Below are 16,240 nucleotides of genomic sequence, written 5' to 3' on the forward strand. Positions count from 1 at the left end.
TGTGCCAGGTGTGCCTGGGCACACCCTAATCACTTTGTGTGCTGTGGATGCCCCCTGTTTAGACCCGTGATATTTTACTAAAGCCCCCCCCCCACTGGGGCTCCAAAAAAAATTGGAAAAAACAAATTTAAAAAATTAAATTGTTAAAAATAATAATAAAAAAATGTTTAATTAAAAAAAAAATTTATTAAAAATAATAAAAATGTTAAAAAATAATTAAAAGAATAAAATGTTAAATAATAAAAATAGAAACTACTGACACCTTCCTCTGCCCTACTGACATTGTCCTCGACTCTTCTGACACCGGCAGTATATATACACACATATATGTGTTAGGGTGCACACCCTAATGCAATAGGCTGCGCACACCTATGGTCACTGTTTATTGTATTATCCTTACCTCTCCAGTGATTTTTGATACATGTTGGGGCAAAAATAGCACAAAAGCAGACAAAATGCATGGTTGCTGTTTCAAACCAATAGGAAATACATAGTTTGACTCCTTATTTTACAGAAAGAATACAATGCAACCAGCCTTGCTAACTTGTAATTATTGCATAATCATATTGGAGACAAAAAAGATTAATGAGACAGCAAAGACTCAGTGGCACACAACAACAAGGTACATGGAAAAAGCATCCCAAGCCAAGCTTTTAATTACTGTATTTCACCCTTAAGACAATGACAGCACCAGTTAAATCTTAAGCTGTAAATATGTCCACCTTCCCATTTGCTACTGTCACAAGATGCCTTTTTAATTTGCATCAGACATAGCTAATGCATGATTAGAAGCTCTCTGATGGGAAAGAGATGAATTATGGCTGCATGTTCAACATTCTAGGCGGTCTATGCCAAAACTTGATAACATCCAACAGAAAACCTGCAGAATCTAAAATCATTTTATCATTACATTATCCATTGAGCTCATCAACTGGCAGAAGATTCAAGCAATTTTCAGTTAGTCTCTCTTATTTAATAGGACAGAAGGCTAACTGTCATATGATTCCAGATATATGTAATATTGCATAAGCTGATTTTCTTGGCTTTTTTTTTATTTTCATTTTTTTATAGATGTCCTTCAATGTTCAGTTCAGGGATATGGCTTAACATTTTTAAAGAGGACATATACCCCAGCCCACACTAAATGTATGAATGAACAGTATTACAGTATATGTTATTAACCGGTTCAATACAGGGCATTTTCACCCCCTTCCTTCCTAGACCAATTTTTAGTTTTCAGCGCTGTCACAATTTAAACGACAATTGCGCGGTCGTGCGACGTTGTACCCAAACAAAATTTATGTCCTTTTTTTTCCCCACAAATAGAGCTTTCTTTTGGTGGTATTTGATCACCTCTGCGGTTTTTATTTTTTGCGCTATAAACAAAAGAAGAGCGACAATTTTGAAAAAAACACAATATTTTTTACTTTTTGCTATAATAAATATCCCAATTTTTAAAAAAAAAACACATTTTTTCCTCAGTTTCGTCCGATACGTATTCTTCTATATATTTTTGGTAAAAAAAAAAATCGCAATAAGCGTATATTGATTGGTTTGCGCAAAAGTTATAGCGTCTACAAAATACGGGATAGATTTATGGCATTTAAAAAAAAAAAATATTTATTTATTTTTTTTACTAGTAATAGCGGCGATCGCAATTTTTTTTCATGACTGCAACATTATGGCAGACACATCGGACACTTTTGACACATTTTTGGGACCATTCACATTTATACAGCGATCAATGGTATAAAATTGCATTGATTACTGTGTAAATGTGACAGGCAGTGAAGGGGTTAACCACTAGGGGGACACAAGGGGTTAAATGTGTTTCCTAGGGAATGATTCTAACTGTAGGGGGTGGGGACGTACAAGGGGAGGAGACCGATCAGTGTTCCGCTGTAGGAACACAGATCGGTCTCCTCTCACCTGACAGGATGTGGATCTGTGTGTTTACACACACAGATCCACGGTCCGGCCCGGTTAACGGGCAATCGCGGGTGCCTGGCGGACATCGCGGCCTCCGGGCACATGCACCGGGTCCCGAGCAATGCGGCGCGCGTGTGCGCGCGCCCCCTCGACAGCCGGGAACCCGAGGCCGTCATATGATGTCCACCCAGGATGGGAGATCCCATCTGTGGACGTCATATGTACATACGCGGGTAGGGAAGTGGTTAAACAGTATATGTTATTAAAATCCTGAAATGGCTCTACTATTGCATAGAAATGGGCAGCCTAGGAGTACCATGGTTGTTGGTTCAATCCCAACCACGGCATTACCTGCATGGGTGGCTTTGGCCAATTATGGCTCAGGGGGTTTAGTACATGCCCCACACTATATAAGGCTGGTGGCTTTGGCCAATTATGGCTCAGGGGGTTTAGTACACGCCCCACACTATATAAGGCTGCCTGCACGGCGGCCCTGTGTAGTGTGTTCCGGCGTTGAGAGAGAGAGAGACAGTGTGATTTGATTTAAGTTAGATAGAGTAGGCAGGTGAGTCAGTTAGCTGCACTTACAGTGTATTGTGTATATATACATCCTAGGTGTTATATATATATATATATATATATATATATACACACTGTATTCAGTTTAGCTAGATCCGTTCCTGTTATTCTCTTCCTACTACTGACAGGCAGGCAGGTGTTTTTACAGTATTTACAGCTACCTGAAGAAAATTGCTGGTGGTCTTCTGATCCTATTAGTCCTATTAACTACAGTATTTACTGTACAGTTAGTGTAGTGCGTAATGTTGTAAAGCGCTGCGTAAACTGTCGGCGCTATATAAATCCTGTATAATAATAATAATAGTGCGTCCTCTGCACAAAGCTACCTAAAGAAAATTAGTGGTGTTTTTCTGATCCTATTAGTTCAGTACCACAGGCAGCTGTAGTATTTACAAGTTAGTGTAGTGCGTCCTCTGCACAGTGTGCACCTAAAGCTACCTGAAGAAAATTAGTGGTGTTCTTCTGATCCTATTAGTACAGTACCGCAGGCAGCTGCAGAATTTACAAGTTAGTTTAGTGCATCCTCTGCACAGTGTGCACCTAAATCTACCTGAAGAAAATTAGTGGTGTTCTTCTGATCCTATTAGTACAGTACCACAGGCAGCTGTAGTATTTACAAGTTAGTGTAGTGCGTCCTCTGCACAGTGTGCACCTAAAGCTACCTGAAGAAAATTAGTGGTGTTCTTCTGATCTTATTAGTACAGTACCTCAGGCAGCTGTAGTATTTACAAGTTAGTGTAGTGCGTCCTCTGCATAGTGTGCACCTAAAGCTACCTGAAGAAAATTAGTGGTGTTCTTCTGATCCTATTAGTACAGTACCGCAGGCAGTTGCAGTATTTACAATTTAGTTTAGTGCGTCCCCTGCACACTGTGCACCTAAAGCTACCTGAAGAAAATTAGTGGTGTTCTGATCCTATTAATACCACAGGCAGGCAGCTACAGTATTAACAGTTAGTGTAGTGCGTCCTCTGCACAGTGTGCACCTAAAGCTACCTGGAGACAATTGCTGTTGTTCTGCTCCTATTAATACCACAGGCAGGCAGCTACAGTATTTACAGTTAGTGCACTGTGTCCTCTGCACAGTGTGCACCTAAAGCTACCTGAAGAAAATTAGTGGTTTTCTTCTGATCCTATTAATACCACAGGCAGGCAGCTACAGAATTTACAGTTAGTGTAGTGCGTCCTCTGCACAGTGTGCACCTAAAGCTACCTGGAGACAATTGCTGTTGTTCTGCTCCTATTAATACCACAGGCAGGCAGCTACAGCATTTACAGTTAGTGTAGTGCGTCCTCTGCACAGTGTGCACCTAAAGCTACATGGAGACAATTGCTGTTGTTCTGCTCCTATTAATACCACAGGCAGGCAGCTACAGTATTTACAGTTAGTGCACTGTGTCCTCTGCACAGTGTGCACCTAAAGCTACCTGAAGAAAATTAGTGGTGTTCTTCTGATCCTATTAATACCACAGGCAGGCAGCTACAGAATTTACAGTTAGTGTAGTGCGTCCTCTGCACAGTGTGCACCTAAAGCTACCTGGAGACAATTGCTGTTGTTCTGCTCCTATTAATACCACAGGCAGGCAGCTACAGCATTTACAGTTAGTGTAGTGCGTCCTCTGCACAGTGTGCACCTAAAGCTACCTGAAGAAAATTAATGGTGTTCTTCTGATCCTATTAGTACAGTACCACAGGCAGCTGTAGTATTTACAAGTTAGTGTAGTGCGTCCTCTGCACAGTGTGTACCTAAAGCTACCTGAAGAAAATTAGTGGTGTTCTTCTGATCTTATTAGTACAGTACCACAGGCAGCTGTAGTATTTACAAGTTAGTGTAGTGCGTCCTCTGCATAGTGTGAACCAAAAGCTACCTGAAGAAAATTAGTGGTGTTCTTCTGATCCTATTAGTACAGTACCGCAGGCAGATGCAGTATTTACAAGTTAGTGTAGTGCATCCTCTGCACAGTGTGCACCTATAGCTTCCTGAAGAAAATTAGTGGTGTTCTTCTGATCCTATTAGTACAGTATCGCAGGCAGCTGCGGTATTTACAATTTAGTTTAGTGCGTCCCCTGCACACTGTGCACCTAAAGCTACCTGAAGAAAATTTGTGGTGTTCTTCTGATCCTATTAATACCACAGGCAGGCCGCTACAGTATTTACAGTTAGTGTAGTGCTTCCTCTGCACAGTGTGCACCTAAAGCTACCTGAAGAAAATTAGCGGTGTTCTTCTGCTCCTATTAATACCACAGGCAGGAAGCTACAGTATTTACAGTTAGTGCACTATGTCCTCTGCACAGTGTGCACCTAAAGCTACCTGAAGACAATTGCTGGTGTTCTCATACTAATAATACTACAGGCAGGCAGTTAATTCTGCTAGCTGCAGTATCAGTATATATATATATATATATATATATATATATATATACATACATACATCCCAGCTTTGTGCAGCTACATCTCACTGCAGGCCATTAGTATGTCTGGAAGGCCAACAAGGAGAGGCAGACAGTCACAAGCCAATAAAAGAGGGCAAGCAGGCTCTGTGTCTAGAGGCAACAGTGCTGGTCATGGAGACAGTGCATCCTCATCAGCACATGGCCGTGGGACACGCTTGTCCTTTTTTTCGGCAGCTGGCCATGTTGAGCCACAACATGCGGAAGACTTGGTAGAGTGGATGACCAAGCCGTCCTCATCCTCTCTCACCTAGGCACAGGGTACTTTGTCTGGCAAACCAGCTGCCAATGCGGCCTCTTCCCTCGGCTCAATGGCATCAGTCACTCCTTCCCTAGCCCCACTATGTCCTCCTGAGGAGTCCCCCGAACTGTTTGACCACAGTGTTGGGTACATACTCCAGGAGGATGCCCAGTGTTTTGAAGGCTCCGATGATGGTACCCAGCCAGAGGAAGGCAGTAACGTGAGGCAGTCATGTTCCCTCAGCTGTAGCATACTGCCAGCTTTGCTCCAGTGATGAGGAGGGAGGGTATGATGAGGTCACTGACTCCACGTGGGTGCCTGATAGGAGAGAGGAGGAGGAGGAGGAGGCACATCACCAACGAGGCAGGATGCCCTCCAGGGGCCAGCTTAAGGGCAGCACACCGACTTCATCACACCGCAGAGCTCCGCATGTGCAGGGTGCTGCTGTCTCTGCTCATTATTCCAAAAGTTCTTGGTGTCTTGGTTGGTGTGGGCCTTTTTTGAGACGAGTGCATCAGATCCCACCGCTGCTATTTGCAACATATGTCTCAAGCGTATCTCTCATGGCCAAAACATCTCCCGCTTGGACACCACATGCTTGACCAGACATATGTTGACCTGCCATGCAGTTTGTTGGCAAGCGTACTTAAAAGACCCACACCAAAGAACAAAGAGGACTTCTCCTTGCTCCTCGTCAGCTGGGATCTCCAACCCCACTATACCTTCAGTCCTCTCTGAGACCTGCACTGAGAGGAATGAAGGTGTAGAATTAGGTGTAAATATAGGCAATAAAACATGTGGGGCTTAACTAGGTGTTAAAAATACTAAAATAATTTATATGTGAAACTCTCAACCATACCAGGAGGATCCAAAATAAGGAACTCCAAGTATTAATTAGGTCTAAGCAATTAATATTCCACTGTATTGTGCAACCAAAGGTCACAAAAAACCAATATTGCATCAAAGAATGAATCAATAATAAGCTGAGGTGAAGCCCCTAAATTAGTTAATCAGAGAAAAAAACATTTCCAATCAAATTTCCTCAATATTGGTGGATGACAGGGGAACATAATAATAAATAATCAATTATAAGTATGTAGCGAGCATCAAAGAAACATCACAAGTCCAAATGTCATCTAGAAAGTGTGTCAAAATAAACAAAATCCACCCGTAGTGCAACATAGATGCTGATTTGAATAATCAAAGTACACCGCTCCAAAAATAATGTAGCAAAATAAATAATGAAAGAAACAATTGTCTTAAAAGTGCATATGTTGCTTGAATCATCTGGAAGCAGAAGTTTGGAGACCCCTGGGGGATCGGTCGTCAGGGAGATCGGGAGCTGCCTGGGTAATTTTTACTAGTTTGCTGGGCTGTTATCGTTCGACCGAATCGGTGGACAGACGCACCCTGTGATCGGTTACAAAACCTCCAACAGCACTGAATGTGCGTTCCGAAAGAACGCTGGATGCAGGACAGGCCAGTAGCTCAATTGCATATTGTGCAAGCTCTGGCCAGTGATCCATCCTCAAGACCCAGTAACCCAGAGGGTTTTCGGTGGGAAAGGTGTCCAAGTCAGATCTTGCCCCTAGGTATTCCTGCACCATGTAAAACAGACACTGGCGATGGTTGCTAGAACCGATCATACCTTGGGGCTGCGGACTAAAAAATTGTCTGAACGCATTGATCAGATGGCCACCTTCTCCACCGCTCCTTCTTTGACTGACCGAAGCCTCAGCAACACGTTGTCCAGAAACAGGAGTTTGTAACCTCCCAGTTTCTGGGAACGCGTTGCGCAGACCTTTCTGCAAGGCCTCCCGAAGATGTTTCATCCTCTGCTCCCTCTGCGATGGCAAGATAAGGCTCGCAACCTTACCCTTGTAACGTGGATCAAAGAGGGTTGCCAGCCAGTATTGGTCCTTCTCCTTGATACCACGAATACGAGGATCCTTACGCAGGCTTTGCAGGATCAGGGAGGCCATGCAGCGTAGGTTTGCTGAGGCATTCGGTCTGGGTCTCTAAGGACAACATGATCCGCAGCCACCTCCTCCCAGCCACGTACAAGTCCATAGGTTTCTTGGGGACTGTAAATGATCCCTTAAAGACTCCTGCTGATGCTGAGTGCCAGGCTCCACCTCCATACTGACACAATCCTCCTCCTCCTCCTCTTCCTGTGTGATCGGCAGGCACGCAGGAACACTGTCTGGATAAAGGGGGCCTTGAGACCTCTGAACCTGCCCCTGCAGAGCTGACAGAACCTCTGCCCCAGTGTGGCTCCTGTCCCCCAAGCACACTAGCTCAAGCACCGCATGGCATCTTTGGGCCTGCATACTTGCGTAGCCCCTTGAACGGCTACAGAGCACCGCTGGTTCCGAGGACCAAGCACAGAAAGAGGCCATGGAGGAAGAAGAAGAGGAGGGGGTGGAGGAGAGAGGTGTGTCACATTCATTAGTAGTGGCATTTTGGAGGCGTGGTGGCGGAACAACCTCCAACACTACTGCACCTTGTCCTGCATCCTTCCCAGCTGCCAGCAGAGTCACCCAATGCGCGGTGAAACTTAGATAACGTCCCTGTCCATGCCTGCTGGACCATGAGTCAGCGGTAATATGCACCTTTCCGCTGACCGCCCTGTCCAGCGAGGCATGGACATTGCCTTCCACATGCCGGTAGAGAGCCGGAATCGCCTTCCGTGAGAAAAAGTGGCGTTTGGGTACCTGCCACTGAGGAACCGCACATTCCACAAACTCATGGAAGGGGGCAGAGTCTACCAACTGAAAAGGCAGCAGTTGAAATGCTAGCAATTTTGCCAAGCTAGCATTCAACTGCTGGGCATGTGGATGGCTGGGAGCGAACTTCTTTCGGCGGTGCAGCAGCTGGGGCAGTGAAATTTGCCTGGTACAATCTGACGTCGGTGTACCTAAAGCAGATTACCCCCAAGTACTTGGCTGTGTTACACCTAATTCTACACCTTCATTCCTCTCAGTGCAGGTCTCAGAGAGGACTGAAGGTATAGTGGGGTCGGAGATCTCAGCTGATGAGGAGCAAGGAGAGGTCCTCTTTGTTCTTTGGTGTGGGTCTTTTAGATACGCTTGCCAACGAACTGCATGGCAGGTCAACATATGTCTGGTCAAGCATGTGGTGCCCAAGCGGGAGATGTTTTGGCCACGCGAGATACGCTTGAGACATATGTTGCAAATAGCAGTGGTGCGATCTGATGCACTCGTCTCAAAAAAGGCCCACACCAAAGAACTTTTGGAATAACGCGCAGAGACAGCAGCGCCCTGCACATGCGGAGCTTTGGGGTGTGATGCAGTCAGTGTGCTGCCCTTAGGCTGGCCCCTGGAGGGCATCCTGCCTCGTTGATGATGTGCCTCTTCCTCCTCCTCCTCCTCCTCCTCTCTCCTATCAGGCACCCACGTTGAGTCAGTGACCTCATCATCCCCTCCCTCCTCATCACTGGAGCAAACCTGGCAGTATGCTACAGCAGGGGGGAGCATGACTGCCAGATTGCTGTCATTCTTGGGCACCCCCTTTGTCCGTGCTCACGTTACTGCCTTCATCTAGCTCAGTATCATCATCAGAGCCTTCTAAACGCTGGGCATCCTCCTGGAGCATGTACCCAACACTGTGGTCAAACAGTTCAAGGGACTCCTCAGGAGGACATGGTGGGGCTAGGGAAGGAGTCACTGATGCCATTGAGCAGAGGGAAGAGGCCACGTTGGCAGCTGCTTTGCCAGACAAAGTACCCTGAGCATGGGTGAGAGAGGATGAGGAGGATGAGGACGGCTTGGTCATCCACTCGATCAAGTCTTCTGCATGTTGCGGCTCAATGCGGCCAGCTGCCGAAAAAAAGGCCAAGCGTGTCCCACGGCCACGTGCTGATGAGGATGCACCGTCTCCACGACCAGCACTGTTACCTCTAGACACAGAGCCTGCTTGCCCTCTTTTATTGGCTTGTGACTGTCTGCCTCTCCTTGTTGGCCTTCCAGACATACTAATGGCCTGTAGCTGCACTAAGCTGGGATATATATATATAATATATATATATATATATATATATATATATATATATATATATATATATATATATATATATATTGAGACTGCAGCTAGCAAAATCAACTGCCTGCCTGTAGTATGAGAACACCACCAACCTTCTACAGTTAGCTTTAGCTGAACACTGTCCAGAGCTCACAAAAAACTAACTTGTAGCTTATTTAGCTGCCTGCGGTAGTGATAGGATCAGGAAAACACCACCAACCTTCTACAGGTAGCTTTAGGTGAACACTGTGCAGAGCTCGCAAAAAACTAACTTGTAGCTTATTTAGCTGCCTGCAGTAGTGATAGGATCAGGAAAACACCACCAACCTTCTACAGGTAGCTTTAGCTGAACACTGTGCAGAGCTCGCAAAAAACTAAATTGTAGCTTATTTAGCTGCCTGCGGTAGTGATAGGATCAGGAAAACACCACCAACCTTCTACAGGTAGCTTTAGCTGAACACTGTGCAGAGCTCATACTACACTAACTTGTAGTTTTAGCTGAACACTGTGAGGAGGACGCACTACACTAACTTGTAGCTTTAGCTGAACACTGTTCAGAGGCCGCACTACACTAACTTGTAGCTTTAGCTGAACACTGTGCAGAGCTCCCAAAAAACTAACTTGTAGCTTATTTACGCATACAACCCAGTTAAATACACCATAGTGGATCCTGTCCTGCAAGCTCTTATATAATCCCTCGTAAATCTAAGTAGACAATTCAAACATTCATTCCAAACAAAAACAAAGGTAAACTTCCCCTGACATAGGGTGATGGAAGAATGTGGAGTTGGGATTGAAAGAAAACTGCAGGTCTGGTATTCCAAGGTGGTATAGTCTCTAATTGCTCTACATGTTTCACGTTGACAAGGAACGCTTCTTCAGGAGCTAGAGGTTCTATTAAAAATACATAGAGAAGAAAAAGACATGTATCACAATGACATATATATTATCAAAACATAAACTTCAAAAAGATACATGTAATAACCGTGTTAGAGATTCCGACCTCCCATGGTGAACCAAGGGAAAGGCCCTATAAAAGATTATGGTCTCAGATGGAAGGACAGCACAACCTGGTGGTCTAGGGCAACCTATACACGAGGCCTAAAAGACGTTTAATAATATGAATTAAAGTAAATAAATAAGCATGGATGAGCTCTAAAGAAAAACCAAAAAATATGGTCGTATATGATCATAAGTGGTTCAAACTCCAATGCAGAAAGAGGGGGGGAAGAGGGGGAAAAGACAAGGGGGAGGGGGGATAGACAAGGGGGTGAAGGAAAAAAGAAAAGGGAGGAAGAAAGAAGGAAAAAATGCAAACCGGAGGAAAAGAAAAAAGAAAAAAGGTGGATTCAGATTGAAGTCTGTTATATTGACAAAAAATGTTTATACCAAGAAAACGAAAGCTTACCAATTAGGTATGATGTAAAAGGATGCTCACAATAGTACAAATAATCAGTAGATCGCTGAAACGATCAAAAAAGATGATATCTGAAATGGGTCAGACAAGCAGCAATCAAAGCCAAAGGCCTCCTGGGTGTATATCACATCAAATAGTCATGGGTAGAAGGAATAGCTTTTATGAGCTGTAATTCTGGTGTGCAAGGGAAACATAAGTAGAGATAACGGTCAGCATAAGTTGCAAGACCAATCTTTGTTTGCATATAGAAAAATCCTTACAGGGAGAAGCACCAACAGCTAAACTTACCCAGAGGTAGGTAGAGAAAAGGGGAGTGCGCCGCTCTATTCGGCCGATGCCTAGTCCATACTCCTCAAACAGAGCACACAATAGCCCCATATATAGGAACGCCCAGACCGGAAGCAGCCGGTCTTAATCGACACGGCGTCTCCCGGCCCCATTGCGGGTAGTCGCGAATGCGCCGAACAATGTCACCTCCATGCAAAACGACGCAGGAGCGGCAGGGGTAACTCCGCGCATGCGCCGAACCGAGACCCGGAGGGACGAGGCTCGGCCAATGCACAGACTGCAGGGGCGGAGGCTAGGGGAACCCGATCGGATCCCCATGCCCCCGTCGATCGCCTCACATCCGGTCGGAGAATCGAACCGGATGTGCGGCGCTATGCAATGGAAAACCACCAAGGGTAATGGCCAAACAATTCCACGAGAGACCAACACTAAGGGCACAATACCAAAGATCACCACAGGGGGAAGGAGACAATAAAGAAAAACGGGGGTATACAATTGGTGTACGCAATAGTATATACATAATTACGGATCTAATTAGAATCCAACACTGTATACATACATTCAAAATATCAATTTATAATACATAGGGAAGGGGCTTAAAAATACACTGATCTGGGATAAAGGGTAAAAATAAACCAAATTGAATTTTTTAATTCCCAATGGCGAATTTAAATCATTAAACATGAGGCACAATAGGGGTTTTTTTAGGGTGGCTATAAGCTCAGAGAAAAGGTTTATATGAATGGGATTCGTTCAGGCCAGGACCCCTTGTGGCATTTAGGCGCTCAATCCATAAGGACTCTTTTTGTAAAATGAACTTGTCCCATTCACCGCCTCTGGGGTTTTTGGGATGACGGCCAGAACAGCAAAGGAAATACATGATGTGTCAAACCGATGATATAAATCAAGGTGTCTGCTCACAGGTGTGAGCATCTTCCCGTTCCCTGAATAATAGACATGATCGTTGATTCTTTGTCTTAGCTGTCTGGCCGTCTTCCCCACATAAAAAACCCCACAGGTACAGGTCATCAAGTATACCACCCCCTGTGTGCAACATGTCGCTGAAAATTTAGGATAATAGGTTTCGCCATTTGGAAGTAAAATAGAACACTGTGCAGAGCTCGCAAAAAAATAACTTGTAGTTTTAACTGAACACTGTGAGGAGGACGCACTACACTAACTTGTAGCTTTAGCTGAACACTGTTCAGAGGACGCACTACACTAACTTGTAGCTTTAGCTGAACACTGTGCAGAGGTCGCACTACACTAACTTGTAGTTTTAGCTGAACACTGTTCAGAGGACGCACTACACTAACTTGTAGCTTTAGCTGAATACTGTGCAGAGCTCGCACTACACTAACTTGTAGTTTTAGCTGAACAGAGCTCGCAAAAAACTAACTTGTAGCTTATTTAGCTGCCTGCGGTAGTGATAGGATCAGGAAAACACCACCAACCTTCTACAGGTAGCTTTAGATGAACACTGTGCAGAGCTCACAAAAAACTAACTTGTAGCTTATTTAGCTGCCTGCGGTAGTGATAGGATCTGGAAAACACCACCAACCTTCTACAGGTAGCTTTAGCTGAACACTGTGCAGAGCTCGCACTACACTAACTTGTAGTTTTAGCTGAACACTGTGCAGAGATTGCAAAAAACTAACTTGTAGCTTATTTAGCTGCCTGCGGTAGTGATAGGATGAGGAAAACACCACCAACCTTCTACAGGTAGTTTTAGGTGAACACTGTGCAGAGCTCGCACAAAAATAACTTGTAGCTTATTTAGCTGTCTGCGGTAGTGATAGGATCAGGAAAACACCACCAACCTTCTACAGGTAGCTTTAGGTAAACACTGTGCAGAGCTTGCAAAAAACTAACTTGTGGCTTATTTAGCTGCCTGCGGTAGTGATAGGATCAGGAAAACACCACCAACCTTCTACAGGTAGCTTTAGGTGAACACTGTGTAGAGCTCGCACTACACTAACTTGTAGTTTTAGCTGAACACTGTGAGGAGGACGCACTACACTAACTTGTAGCTTTAGCTGAACACTGTGAGGAGGACGCACTACCCTAACTTGTAGCTTTAGCTGAACACTGTGCAGAGGTCACACTAAACTAACTTGTAGCTTTAACTGAACACTGTGAGGAGGACGCACTACACTAACTGTAAATAGTCTAGCTGCCTGACTGTGGTACTAATAGGATCAAAAGAACACCAGCAATTTTCTGCAGGTAGCTGTAAATACTGTAACAAGACAAGCCTGCCTGTCAGTAGGAAGATAACAGGAACGGATCTAGATAAACTGAATACAGTGTATAAATATATATATATATATATATATATATATATATATATATATATATATATATATATATATATATATATATATATATATACACACACAACACCTGGGATGCATATCAATACACCGTAAGTGCAGCTAACTCACTGACTGTCCTGCCTAATCTATCTAATTTAAATCAAATGAAACTGTCTCTCTGTCTATCTCTTTCAACACCGGAATACACACTACACAGGGCCGCCGTGCAGGCGGCCTTATATATTGTGGGGCGTGTACTAAATCCCCTGAGCCATGATTGGCCAAAGCCTCCTTGGCTTTGGCTAATTACGGCTCTCTGTTCAGACGGCGCTGTGATTGGCCAAGCATGCGGGTCATAGTGCATGCTTGGCCAATCATCAGCCAGCAATGCACTGCGATGCCGCAGTGAATTATGGGCCGTGACACGCCACACAAATTTGTCGCGAACGGCCCAGATCATTCGCAATTCGGTGAATGGGCGAACAGACAATGTTCGAGTCGAACATGGGTTCGACTCGAACACGAAGCTCATCCCTAATGCTGAGTGACTATCCTCTTCCACCTCAATGATCATGCTGATAGCTTGTAAGAATATTTTTGGTTCTGGGCGCTGCCACCAGTGGCTAAGGCCCAATTTTTCAGCCCCTGTTTAACAGGGGTGTGTAATTACAATTTTTGAGGCAATATTTTACAGGAGGGCTCATTCCTAGAGTATCTGTGAGGGGTTGCAGTGTTGTGACACCAGCACCAGTGCCTCTTCCTCCTCAATGATCATGCTCATAGTTTGTAAGAATATTTTTGGTTCTGGGCACCACCAACAGTGGCTAAGGCCCAATTTTTCAGCCCCTGTTTAACAGGGGCGTGTAATTACAATTTTTGAGGCAATATTTTACAGGAGGGCTCATTCCTAGAGTATCTGTGAGGGGTTGCAGTGTTGTGGCACCAGTGCCTAAGGCCCAATTTTTCTGCCCCTGTTCAACAGGGACATGTAATTACAATTCTTGATCTAATATTTTACAACAGGGCCCATTTCTGCGCTCACCAAGAGTAACTGTGAGGACTTACAGTGTTGTGGCACCAGCACCACCACCAAAGGCCCAATTTTTCTGCCCCTGTTCAACAGGTACATGTAATTACAAATCTTGATCTAATATTTCACAGCAGGGCCCGTTCCAGCTCCCACCAAGAGTAACTGTGAGGACTTACAGTGTTGTGGCAACACCACCACCACCACCAAAGGCCCAATTTTTCTGCCCCTGTTCAACAGGTGCATGTAATTACAATTCTTGATCTAATATTTCACAGAAGAGCCCGTTCCTGCGCCCACCAAAAGTAACTGTGAGGGCTTACAGTGTTGTGGCAACACCAACACCTAAGGCCGCAATTTCTGCGAGGTATGTAGGGCAGGCCCCTACTTTCAAACATCCAACTTACAAACGACTCCTACTTGTAAACGAAAGGAGACAACAGGAAGTGAGATGAAATCTACCCCTAGGAAGGGAAATTCTCTCCTGTAAGAGTTAATATGGGAAAAACGTGTCTCCTCTCCACTGATGCTTTATCACCAATCCTTGTTTCACTAAAAACCCCAAATTGTCAAAAAACATTTGTCATTGGGACAGAAAGTGAGGTAAAATCTTCTGAAGAGGTGCACAGACAGCAAAACAAATGTCACAGGGGTGATAACCCTTCCCTATGTTTTCCAAAAAGCTTAGAAATAGATTTTTTGGTTGGAGCTACACTTTAAAAATGTACCAGTTCAAAATTACTGTTGTTAAGTAGAACAGATTCTACTTAACAACAAACCTACAGTCCCTGTCTTGTTTGAACCACCTGTATACTGCTGTTCAGAGGGCCTGGGGCCCCACGCCTTTCCTTTTTTTAATTTGGGTGCGGGGTTCCCCTTAATATCCACACAAGACCCAAAGGTCCTGGTAATGGACTGGGGGGGGGGTACCCATGCCGTTTGTCTCACTGATTTTTATCCATATAACCGGGACCGGACATTACATTAAAGCCGTAAGCAGTTTTAAATGACTTTTATTACTTTAAAAATGTCATTTTGTGCAGGGACTGTTCAGTCACTTTTTTTTCAATTTAGGCATCATTAAAATCACTGCTCCCGAAAAAACGTCCGTTTTTAAAACTTTTTTTTGCATTGATACATGTCCCCTGGGGCAGGACCCGGGTCGCCAAACCCTTTTTAGGACAATACCATGCAAATCAGCCTTTAAAATTAGCACTTTTGATTTTGAACGTTCGAGTCCCATAGACTTCAATGGGGTTCTAACGTTCGTGCAAATTTTCGGTCGCAGGTTCTGGTGCTCTATTTTTTGGGAGGTGTGTTCCTGGGAGACCTTTGGAGTTGTTTTGCTTCAGATTCGGGTCCATGTATCCCGAAAGACACACAGACTATAGGAACCTAGGACCTGGATACAGATTTGGGGCCTTTGTTCCCAAACCAGCATTGACTGCTTCACCCCCTCCTAGACTCAGAGACCCAGAATAGATGTTTTATAATAATCAGCTCAAAAGAACCTGATGCGGGTGTCTCCTGCTGTTATGTGTAATCTGTTTATTAAGGTGTCTCTCATTGTGTAATTCCCCATTGCATGCCTCCTAACTGTGAATTCCCATTGTTAATTGAGTCACCTTTTTGTTTCTGACTGCCTGCTAGTATTGTGTCCAAGTCACCTTATGTGACTGAATTTACAACAAAGAACTAGACAACACTAACTTAGGTGCAAACTGGAACTGACTTTATTGTAAACTCGCACAGAATACATACCACACAAAATCAGATAACAGCTTCATCACATTATCCTAAACAATGCAAACTTTAAACAGTAATATCAGTACATCTAACAGTACATCGAATGAACAGCTAACATAAACATAAACACATAAACATCCCACAATAGTTTGGTAACGAGGTGAAGTGTACACAATACTAGCAGACAGACAGAAACAATAGGTGACTCA

This window comes from Aquarana catesbeiana, linkage group LG04, assembly GCF_042186555.1.
Source record: "Aquarana catesbeiana isolate 2022-GZ linkage group LG04, ASM4218655v1, whole genome shotgun sequence".
Taxonomy (NCBI): Eukaryota; Metazoa; Chordata; class Amphibia; order Anura; family Ranidae; genus Aquarana; species Aquarana catesbeiana.